General features: G+C 50.8%; 1 protein-coding gene across 1 annotated transcript in view; it reads left to right on the top strand.

The window, feature by feature from the left end:
- The first annotated feature begins 228 nt into the window (after positions 1-228).
- Positions 229-7,745, top strand: part of Fgd3 (FYVE, RhoGEF and PH domain containing 3) — a 57,743-nt gene continuing 50,226 nt past the window's right edge. Inside the window, exon 1 of the mRNA XM_013506894.1 lies at positions 229-502. The gene's annotated coding sequence lies outside the window, so the exon portion shown is untranslated. The remainder of the gene's footprint in view (positions 503-7,745) is intronic.

Genomic DNA, 7,745 nt, shown 5'->3' with positions numbered 1-7,745 from the left:
GGTGGGACACTGATGTCCAGAAAAATAAGTAGCCTTCCCTCCTGGGCCCTCCCTGAGCCCAAAGCTGCAGGGACCCCATCTGCTGCCCCAGACACCCGGCTCTGAGCTCACCACCAGCCCAGTGCCTGCCGGGTTGCCATGGGGACCAGTCTATGGCATCCCAGATTGAGCCCGGTCCCTCCTCCTTCGCACTCCACGTGCAGGCTTTGTCAGAGTGCAGTGTGTCCCTGCAGCTGTAGCCAGCAGAAGGCAAAAGGCTGCCAGGGAGCCAGGACCACTCTGCAGGACCCCAGTTGGCTTCCGCCCTGGGCTGACTGGCGCCGGCATGCACGGCTCTGCTTGTTGTGTCCCTGAGGAGACCTCCCTGTGAACCACCCAGGGCTCCTCCAGAAGCTGGCCCTGGATAGGAGCCCTCGAAAGCCTCAAGTTTGCCTACTTGGGGCTGTGCAGAGCCACTGACTCTTCCTGTTCTCAAAATGGTTTTTGTCCTCTAGGGAAGATGGTGAGTACGTGGGGTTTCAGGTGGCTTTGGGGTCCTGTGGGGATGATTTTCCCTGCTGCTGCCTGCTGATTTTCCAGGGGGTGGAGCCAGCTGGACCCTTCCCTAGGAGGAGGATGCCGTCTGGTTTGCAACTAGACGAGGGGATTTAATCAGCCCCCTGCCCCTTCCTAAGCACATCTGAGTGAGGCTAGGCTGTTAGGAGACTGCTGTAGCTGTCTGTAATACAGTTCTGGGGGTTTCTGGTTCTTAAACAGAATTGTCTGGGTATTTTTTTTGGTTGTTTTTTTGGTTGTTTTTTTTGAGACAGGGTCGAGTAATATAGTTCAGGCTGGTCTTGAACTTGCTTATGTAGCCCAGGCTGGCCTCAGACTCAAGGCAATCCTCCTGCCTCAGCCTCCCCAGTGCTGGGATTACCGGTGTGCGCTACCACAGCCCACTTGTCTGGGTATTTATTCAACAATCTCTACTAGGTTGAATGCTATGATGAGACCTGGTTTATTTCCAGATTTCCCCACCTTCTCCCTACTTTTTCTTTTTTGTTTTTTCTTTCAAATGCTTGGGAAGGCAAAAGAGTACGCTTTAAAAAAATATTGCCTTTGAGATTTCCCATGACAATGGGACCCCGTGTCAGATGCTAGGATTTTCTTTTCTTTTCTTTGTTTCTTCTTGCTAGTGTTATAGTTGCTGTTCAACATCTCCCCTAAATGTCACCACTTTTAAGGGAGAAAAGAAGCCAGAGTGAAAGGGATCTTTGGTGTGGCTTTGGGGAAATTTGAGGTTCATTAAAGAAACCAGCGTTTTGGATGAACGCAGATGAGAACTTTATAGAAAGGCTGTATGGCCTTGGCACTCCAGGCTGTCCTGGGCTCCTGGTGTTTCTTTCTTTTTCTTTTTCCTTTTGTCTTTTTGAGACAGGGTCTTGCTATGCAGTTCAGGCTGGCTTTGAACTCACGTGGTAGCCCAGGCTGGACTCAAACTCACAGTGATCCTCCTGCCCCGGCCTCTCAAGTGCTGGGATTACAGGTGTGTACCACCACACCTGGCCTTCCTGGTATGTTTCTTAGGCTCCATGTCCATCCATGAATTAGGAGAGCTAGACTGTGGTCATTTTTCCAACAGTTGGGAATACAGGCTTGGTAGCCTGAAATCAGTTTGAAGTATAAAAAAACGATGCGTGTGCTCATCGGTGCTGGTGTGGGTAGAATCTGTGTGGACTCCGAAGACAGGAACAAACTGCAGCCCCAGTGAGTTTGCCACAGGTTTGACCTTGGACAGAAAAGCTAAGGGTCTTCTTTTTTGTATAATTTAATTTTTTAGTACAAGTTTGTAATGTATAGTGTTTCATTCATTGTGGGGACTAGGTACATGTGCCTAACATATCTTAATTGTTTTTATTCCCCTTCCCCCACAACCCCACTCCATCTCTAGAACCCCTTCCCATTTCTGAAGGATCTTCCCCTGTTTCCTGTTGTCTATCTTTTCTTTTGCTCTTTAAATTATTTGTGCTTTGGGCTTCTCACATGAGAGAAACCGTGAGATATTTAAGCTTGTGTGTCTAAAATTAAGTGTCTTCCTCCTGGCAGTGACCCCTGGCTACCGTCTGGCCATGGCCTGTGGCTCTTCCTTCTCAGGCCCATGTGCTGGGGCAGGGGTGAGCCACAGGAGGTCAGCTGGCTTGGGGGCCCAAGGCCTAGAGCTCCTGCCTCTCACCCAGAGCCGGGGACTCACTCCCACTCTGTGTGCTCCAGGGTCAGTCTGGGTCTCAGAGGTGCCTCCTCATCTTCAGGCCTCCAGAAACTGGGCCCGGGCCAGAAACCTCTGTGTGCTCACAGGTAAGGGGCTCATCACTCTAGTCTCGTGAGGTTCCCGGATAACTGCTGGCTTCGTCAAGGTTGTCATGAGCCCGGCACAGATCTGGGGGCCCACGGGACAGAATCACACGTGATATGGAGGGTCAGTGAAATGCCTACCTGCCACTGTGGGCACGGATCACGGAGGGTGAGGGCTGTCCCGGGAAAAGGGAGAGCTGTGAAGAGAAGTCTGGCTTCACCCTGCCACGGGATCACATTCCCTCAGCTGTAAAGGGGGTCTCCTATGACACCCATTGGCAGCTTTCTGTGGGGTGGAGGGGCTGAGGGTGCATTTGTGCCATGAATGGCTGGCAGCAGAAACCTCCCCTCCATAGCAACCCCCCACTGTGGGGGAGACCGTGTCCCCTCCCCAAGCTGGTGGGCAGAGTCGTCTAGTCCTATATCTTTAGGTCAGCTCTGGGGGCATCCACATTCTCCAGAGCATCCCAAGCATGGGACACCCCAGGGACTGTGTGGGGACCTCAGGGATGAGACGGCTTGGGGTGGAGCCTTGGCTCAACATTTCCGAGCTGCCTGTGCCACCAGGGTGCACCCCCAGTCCAGCATATGTCTGTGTGGCCAGTGGTCCCGGGACAGGCTAGGTACTCACATGCAGAGATGTGCCCGGGAAGGCAGATGCCCCACGTGCTGCCCTCCCCTGTCCTGCATGTGCTGGTGAAGGCACGGTTACCTCTCCTACCGTGGTCTGCTGAGGAGCTTTCACTGTCTCCATGACGGAGGAGCCTGCTGCAGGGGCTCAGCTTACTGACTAGCCAACTTCAGACCAGCTAACCAACTAATTAATCAACTTCCTTTGCCCTCCCTTCCTCCCTCCTGCTCTCCCTGCCTCAGGACATTGCTGCTGTGGGCATCCTTAGGTGCCCTTAATTCTGTCCTTTCTGGTTCCTTCTCCCCCAGTACCCTCAGCTCAGCAGCACGCCCTTAAAGGGACCTTCTAAATCCATGTGCTGTTGGAACAGCCTTTGGTTACTGAGAAGCTGAGCCTGGGGACTAACTAGTGAAGTGTGGAACCCAGTCATGGTGAAAACACTCCTCGGCAGGATTTCATGCCTCCCTGGGACTGGGTAACGCAGGACGGACCCTGTGCCGGCACCAGACTTCCAAGGGCTCCTACTCCTGCCTGACGCTGCGCAGCTGCCTCACAACAATGCTGGAATTATCTGCTATTCAGTTGCTGATGAGGGGTGTGGCCACCCCCTTAATGCCTTAGTTTTTATGTATCACTCTCTATTTACACATGGATAATTTTTTTCTTACACTGTTTAAAAAAAAAACCACGACAAATCAGCATAGCCTTTCTATAAGGGTAGACACAGCAGAGCTTTTTGTTAAAGACCCAGAACAATGGCTTCCACTTCAGGCCCAAATGTTCCCCTGCTAGACACTGGACCCACCCTGTAATTACACCTCTTGTCTAGGAAGCTCTCAAAATGTCACTTCCTCTAAGTGTTAGGGAGCTGGGATTGCCTCCTCAGTTCAATGCTAAAGGCTCCTTTGGCTAAGATGACTAAACCATCAAGTTTTGGTTTTTTGTTTGTTTGGTTTTTTGTTTTGTACCGGGAATTGAACTGAAGACCTCGTGTTTGCCGGGCTGGTTTGCTGTGCCGCTGAACTATATCCCTGGCCCCAACCATCAAGTATTTTTAAAGCAATTCCTTTTTCTAAAAAATAGAGTAAAGTGAGGGGTGATGAATCAGCTAGTTCCTCCCTGCACTTTGTATTCACTTCCCCAGGGAGTCTCTATGCTTCAGGTTCAATGCTATTTTCCCCCTTTTAGGGGGAAAGAGTCACCCAAAGTCACTTAACTTGGCTGAATTTGCACATGGGTCTCACAGGTTCCAGATCTGGGTTTGTCTACCTTCCAGTTGCACAGAAGAGATAGCAAGTGAAGATATAGCCTGTATCAAAGTTTTAAAAATACTGTTTATATGTAAACCAAATGTAATTTTAGTTTAACACAACCTAGAAAACTTCTGGCAAAATAAAAAATGTACTTTCAGAAAGCAAAATTACACTCAGCATTTATTGCTTTTTGGTTTCTTGACCACATTTTTCCTTAGAGAGATTTAGGACAGCTAAGTAGAAATTAAAATTTCCATCCGTAAACAGCGGCGAGGCCAGCTGTCTTTCATTGTGCAAGAGTGCTGGGCTGGGACTCTTGGATGAGCAATGAGCGGCTTTCATTCTCTGATTTCTAAGCAGAATGACTCTTCTGCCAAATGTAAAGATGATAAATGCTCTTTGTATAAATGTGTATGCTCTGGAGAAGCGTTGGGAAGAAAATGAGAGTTCTTAGGAGCTCGGTACCCAAAGATAGCCACTTAAGTAGCTCACACCGCCTCGGGGGAGCTTTTGTTTCCTGGGGTCTGTCTATCATTAGGTGGGATGTTCAGCAGGAGCTGCCTTGGAGCCTAGAAGCCAACAAAAGTGCCCCCTGCCCAAGCCCGTTGGAAATAACCGCCAACGTCCCCACCCCTTTCCTGCCCTGCTATTTCCCTTGTCTTGATGAAAAGACAAGAATAATTTAGACCTTTTGTCTCATGTTTGGAGACTGAAGGGTTCTAGGAAGGACGTGGGACTTGTGGCTGTCAGTTCCATGCAAATAGGACGGTGATCGCAGAAGCAGCTCGACTCTGAGCGCTGGGTCCTGTGGATGGAGTAACTTGCTGTCACGCTAAAAAGGAGACACAGGGCCACTCAGTCTTGCTCCAGAGGAATACAGACATGGGACCACTGTGAGTTTCCTGCGGGAACTGCCTTGAGAGCCTGCTGTATGTTCTTCTGTATCTGGTAGGTACCCCGCAAATGGCTGTTAACTGACTGTGCAAAGGCATCTGATTTCTGTTAAACTCAGTTGCAGACTTCCTCCTAGTGAGTGAACGCTGCACCCCAGCCCCAGGGCACTGTCTCCTGCAAAATGGATGCTTTCCCCTAGTTGACAGGTCTCTGCCCTCCAGCTCTCTCCATCCTGGCCTCTCTGTAACCACATCTTTAGACCTCATTGACCTTTGCCCTGAGCCTGGGCCAGAATCCTGGGCTCCCCCAAGTCATTGAGGCTTTCCTGTTAGGCAGGGCTAGGGGTGTTCCTTGGACAAACCAAGGGCCCGGATGACCACCTCCCTCATTAGAACTGCCCTCCTTGCAGAAAGCTGCTTGTGGGGGCGGGGTAGAAGCATGTCCCTGGGGAGCAAGCTGAGGGGACAAAGAGAGGCCTATGGCTTTCCTCTGAAGGGTCTGTGATCTGGGAAATTATTTAGGATCCTTGAGAATTTTCGGCACAAATGCACCTTCCCCATGACCCCGCAGGAGTCTTCTGTGGTCACCAGGAGCCCTGAAGGTTGAGGGCCCTTCAGGACACTGATGAAACAAACAGAAACAGGAAGTACTGTATGCTCTTACTTCCTGGTGGACGCTGTGCTCAGGGCTGATCCTTCCTTTTTTCAATCTCAGGTCGCCCCTTGTTCTTTTTCCTGATGAAAATACTTACCATTTAGCTATTGCTGTGTAACAAATCACCCCAAACTTAGTAGTTTAAAGCCACAGTAGATACTCAGTTTGCTGGCTCAGGAATGTGGGTGATTTGTCTCTGCCCCAGGTCTCTTGTGGGATTGCAGTCAGATGGTGGCCAGACTTGTCTGAAGTCCTGACTGAGGCCAAGAAGCCACGTCCAAGGTGACTTGTTCATGGCTGGTGGCCAGGGGACTCAGACCCTCCCTTCTCCTCAGGGCTGCCTGAGGGTCCTCAGCACGGGGTGGCTGTTCGTCCCCCTGAGGGCACCATCTAGGAGGGGAAGCCCAAAGCTCAGTGTCGTGTTGGATCTGGTCTTGGAAGTCATCCTCGTCATTTCTAGTTTCCACAGGTCAGCCTTATTGGTGGTGGGAGGGGCTACATGAGAGCATGGGCCACTATGGGGTCCTTTGTAGGTGGTGTCGCCCCCAGGTGGAGGCACCCCTTCCTTCTCCCACCCCGTTTGGAGAGGAAGAGATGCTTTGCCTTGGTTCAGCTTTTGAGTCACTGATCCCCTCCCACTCTTTTTTAGTCAGTCACCTGCCACGACCCTGACCTTTCATATCTCACATGTGACCTGCCAACGTGCTTGTTGACAGTGTTCATCCTGACTTCCTTAGGCCAGTTCTGTGCTCCTGGTGGGCCTGGGCCTATGTCTCCAGTCCTGATAGGATCCTGCTGCCGGCCTTCTACCTCAGGATGTATCAGCAGGGGGGATGGTGTTCTGAGCAGTCGAGGCAGGCCCACCTCCTTCCTGGCCTGGGCTGGAAACATGAGAAAGAGAAGTTAAGACTTCAAGGCCAAGCCCAGGACAGCATAGCACTGGCAGTTTAGATGACAGCCGCTGACAGTTCCTGAGCACCTGCCACAGGCTAGGCTCTTGCTCCTCACCACCCCACCAAATGCGGCCCATGTTTTCTCCATTTTAAGGAGGAACAGTTGAACCTCTGAGAAGCTCTGTGGTGTGCTCACGGTCACGCCACCTGTGAGCCAGGCATTAGCCTTCTGAGATCCCAGCCACCCGTCCCTGTCACTGCTGGACATAGCAGCGCTGTATCCTCAGATGGGTGCCCAGCAGGGCCAGGAGGAACTTGGGAACAACCTCAGCATCACTAGGCCTGCAGCGTCCTGGAGGGGGATGTATCAGTGTGTCTGAGAGTTCCATGCTGAGGCTCCAGGGTCAGTACAACATGGCCCTCTCTGCCATGAATGCGTGCTCCATCACTGAGCCACTGTAGCACGCTTCCAATTTTCATGTTCTAAATGAAAGGACACTTGGAAAGCAAAAGGTGTGGTATCCCCCAAACTAGCACCAGGAGCTGAGCTGGGGAGTGAGACCCCATTTTCAGCTGGAATAGACATCATTTGGGAACTCACGGAGTAAGCCTCTGCCTCACACTTTGTGGAAGTGCTCAGGGAAGTCACTGTGGGTTGCAGAAATCGTCCTGTGCTCCCTTTGTCGCTTTCTGCCCCTGCAGCTTTATTTTATTTTATTTTTTGCTGGGTATCTAAACCAGGCCCTTGTGCACGCTAAGCAAGTGCTCTACCACTGAGCTACATCACTATCCCCAGTGATTTTAGTTTGTCTCACACCTGCATGACATTTTCCCTGTCTCTAATGCTGGTGCTAGTGCTGTCATGGTGGCTGCTTTGGGGAGTTCCTCATGCCTCTGCCAGGGACTATCACTCCCCCCATGACAAAGAGGAGAAAGACCCACAGAAATTGCTTGGTTTTCTTTTTTAAAAATTATTATTATTATTTAGGGCTGGATTAAAAAGGCATTATTATTACTGAGTCAGACTTTTCAGGACCAGTCTTTTAGGACTGCATGTCATTATTTATTGACTCTCTCCCTAAAACAAGG

The sequence above is a fragment of the Chinchilla lanigera genome, unplaced genomic scaffold (genome assembly GCF_000276665.1).
Source record: "Chinchilla lanigera isolate Chin_1 unplaced genomic scaffold, ChiLan1.0 scaffold00114, whole genome shotgun sequence".
Taxonomy (NCBI): domain Eukaryota; kingdom Metazoa; phylum Chordata; class Mammalia; order Rodentia; family Chinchillidae; genus Chinchilla; species Chinchilla lanigera.
Note: the sequence above shows the minus strand (reverse complement) of the source record. Positions and strands in the feature narration are given on the sequence as shown.